Here is a 4,024-nt window from a genome sequence, read left to right as displayed (position 1 = left end):
AAGCGTCTCCCCCCCCCCCCCCCCCACTGCCTTCAATGATCTTGATATCAATTCCTATTTTCCATTTTGCTTAATATTCCTTATTTCCTTGGACATCCTAAGAGAATTTTCTTCTTGTACGATATTTACTGAATGCAACCATAAGAGGTGTTTATTTTTTTTGTAATATAAATTATTTTTTAGTGCTTCTAGATCCTTTTTTAGATTTATAGCAATATCTTCATGTACTTTTTGATAATGTGTAAAACTAGAAGAACTCTTCTGTCTAAATGCAGGCACAGAAACTGTCACTGATAAGTTGCTTGTTATCTTCTAGCTACAACAAACGCTCTCTTGATTTTTTTTCCATAGTCTTTCCAGCTAAATTTCTATGCAATGACACTCCATGATCACCTGCCAGAGTGCTGGTTTGAGACAGGATAATGGTAGCACAGATTTCTCAGCAAGTTTTGACTTCCTTTCCTGCTGTGACCCATATCTAGCTTAGTAACTTCTGTGCTTTCTGACATTTATATTCTTTAGTAAGCACAGACCTGCTACTGTTGCAGATAAGTGCCCCAAGCAGTTCTTTGCAATGCGGCCTTCATCTAGGAGTCCCTGGATGGAGTTTTAACAATGCAAACGAAATATATTGCTTCTTCTGAATAAGCTTCCTACAGGAAATGTTCCTTCTGCTTTCTCAAAGCGGACGCTAATTTAATGGTTTTGAATGATAGCTGTCAAGCACTCACCAAAATCTTGACAATATTTTTCATGATTTCTGTGCGACTCCAGCCTGCATTATGCTATCCCTTTATATAGGGTAATTGTTCTACAGGTTTTTCAGAAAATCAGTTTTTCAGAAAAGTATGAATACTGACACACTTATCTGTTCTCTAAAAAACTCTCTGGAAGACTTTGCAATCTGTGCTGTTTCACAGGAAATATTTAGTCATTTGAAAACTTTTCGCCTGAATTTTCATCTTAAGAAGAAAAAAAAAAGCTATGGGTGTAAAGTGAAAATATATTTAACAATTTCATTACTCCTGGAAATACTTGCTGAAACTGCTACAAAAACATGGATGTACAAACATGGATGTTAGTAGATCAGTTTTAAAGGTCATCTATTCTTAACATATTTGTCCAGGCTTCATTACCACTTTTCTGGTATTTAGAAAGTTGTTTTTTTTAATTTTCTTTGATTATCAAAACTAGTTGCCCCTCTGGTTTTGTCATCACGGTCTGTTTAAATAGACTGTAATTAGAAACTACATAATGGACTTGCTTGCTTAACTGACTAATAGCAGTCTTTGATTTTATTGGATATCTGATGCCAAAATACTTATTTAAAAAGTCTCTATTTAAGTTTGCACATAAAAATCAATAATGTTAAATAGTCAATCTATAATAACTTGCTGGGGATACTGTAGAACACGCCTTGTCTCAACTTTTTCCCCTCTCTGAAACTCTTATCACAGAATAAAAGAGGCAAGGTTTGCGTGGAGAAGCACTGTCTCCTCTTAGATCAGCTGGTATAGGCAAAAGGATGGGGCAAGCTTCCAGGCGCTCTCTTCTGAAGCAGAGGCAGCGAGCTGCAATCTAGCAGAGATTAGGAACAACTGCCCTGAGTTGAACAGCTGTCCTGGGTTGCCAGAGGAAGCCGTTTCTGAGAACAGTGTACTTTGCGCTTGCAGAGAACAGTGGGATAATAAAAAGGAGAAAAGGACCATAGCGTTAGGCCACCTTGGCTGAAACAACTCTACTGTTGCCGCCTTTCTCGAGTAGAGTCTTGATCCTAAAGCACTTCCATTACTTTCTCAGAAACAATGAGAGCCGGCACTGGAACGGAGGAATTACTGCACTAGAAGTAACATCAAAACACTGCTCTTACCATCAGATTTCCTTTGCGCACCAAGAAGCCATCCATTGTCTCATCTTTGTTAATTTGTTGCATTGAACATGTTTCTAGAAATCCTGTGCTGGCCAGAAGCAGCTTTTCAGGAAGACTGCGTCACCAAAGTACCTGGCAGTAAGAAAGCACAGCAGTGTATGGCATGGCAGCTCTGGGGTGATACGTTAGAGTATTTGTACTGCATTTACTTTGTCTCGCTGATGGATTTTCATGATTGCATTAAGCTGACCAAGAACTGACAAAGCTGAACAGTGTCTTGCAATCAAGCGACAGTGTTTCTGGGAATAGGCTTTGGAATGACTAACATGGCACGATATGGTTCTGGCTATTTCCAGTCAGTCTCAACGAATGAACTGGAATCCTTTTTGGAAGTTATTTCACTCTTTCGCTGTTTTACTGTTCATACATATCTTAAAGAAATCTAAGAGGTATTTAGCCTTAGATGGCATTCCCTTGGCAAGATTTGAGAAGATACGTATTAGAAATGCTGAGCTGGTGCAGCCTGTATAGCGCCACTGATCACTAAGTCTGAGTCTCAGGATTTAAGCTTTAGCAATAATCCAAGTGTCAGGGAGAGTACAGATGGAAATATTTACTTAACTGTTTTTCAGCCATTGTTGAGCAGTTTCATGCTGCATGTTTACTATTGTTTTCTTCAGCCCAGCTTAAGTGTCTTGAGAGACAGTGATTCTGCAGTATCCTTGGCAAGTGTTGTGTGGTACAGAATGGCAAGGCCACCTATAGCTGCTTATCCTGGAGAACTGAAAAAATAAAATACTTGACACTATTAATTGCAGATCTAAGTGGATCATGCCATGCAAATGTCTCTGATTAAAAGCACAAGAGATACTGCTATATTTGAAAAAAACACTTTAACACGAGTACTAGAAATGTAAGTGTTGGAATATAATAAGCACTTTTGTACCCGAGTGCAAGTGCTGAGCAAATGCCCACAAGGAAAGGGTTAGCAGAGTAAATCAACAGAGATTAAATGTCTGTGCTTTCAAAACAGGACTGAAATATAATATGTTGGATTTTTTTTTTTTTAATGGAAAAAGCTGATCCTCATTTTCAGGTACCAAACATGTTCTGAGAGTGGATATTACATCTCCAGCTGCTCTGAATTGACGTATTTTACAAATTCTCAAAGCAGAAAATAAGAACCCTTTGTTCTTTTTGCTTTTCCACTGTTGTGCCCTGACTCCGGAGTTCTCTGTTTCTACTCTTTCTGACAATCAGTACTAGCAAGTGCTGCTCCTGTTCTGGTAGCATTTGTGAGAACAATGCAGTAGTCTGTAGCTACCTCTGTAAAGCTTGACAGTTACAAAAATGGCACCAATAGCTTGGAAGCTTCAGCAGCAAATGACCTGAAGGAAATTTATTAGTAAAGCTCAGAAACTTGTCTGACCTGATCACCAGCAGCAAATTTCCTTTAGGACATTGCTGCTGGTGATCCGGTCAGCCAAGTTTCTGAGCTTTATTTAAAGGCTAGGAGAGAGGTTTATGGGCAAAGTTCTTTCACAATATGATGTTTTTCTAGCATAGATTGTAGTTCTTTAAGAATTGTTTATTAAAGTTTCAGTTTAGGGTAGAATATGACAATCAGATACACATATTTAGTGCCAGTTTATCCTTTTGCCTCATGGTAAGTTTCTCTGTAGTACGCAAATGACTTGTTTAAAGGCTCATCCGTCCTTCAGAGCAGAGTTCTCATTGAGCTCTCTTTAGATGGATGAGGTGAGCTTTATGAGTGTTTTTCTCAATGCGTATGAGAAAAATGGTGACATAAGGTACCTGGTGGTACTTCCCAGATACTCTTGTGTGCTTTTGATGTAAAATGGTGTTATGGAGCTAGGTGGATTGTTCTGTAGATTTCCTCTTCAGGGGCAGCATCTTTAATTTTCCTTTAGATTTCCAGTTGTTCCTTATGCTCTGTGTTGTCACCTCCATTGCAGTATGACAATGTGTGGATGTGGTCTACCTGGACTTCAGTAAGGCCTTTGACACCGTCTCCCACAGCATTCTCCTAGAGAAGCTGGCGGCTCACAGCTTAGACAGGTGTACTCTGCGCTGGGTCAAAAACTGGCTGGACGGCCGGGCCCAGAGAGTTGTGGTGAATGGAGTTAAATCCAG

This window comes from Aptenodytes forsteri, unplaced genomic scaffold (genome assembly GCF_000699145.1).
Source record: "Aptenodytes forsteri isolate BGI_AS27 unplaced genomic scaffold, ASM69914v1 Scaffold125, whole genome shotgun sequence".
NCBI classification, from domain to species: domain Eukaryota; kingdom Metazoa; phylum Chordata; class Aves; order Sphenisciformes; family Spheniscidae; genus Aptenodytes; species Aptenodytes forsteri.
Note: the sequence above shows the minus strand (reverse complement) of the source record.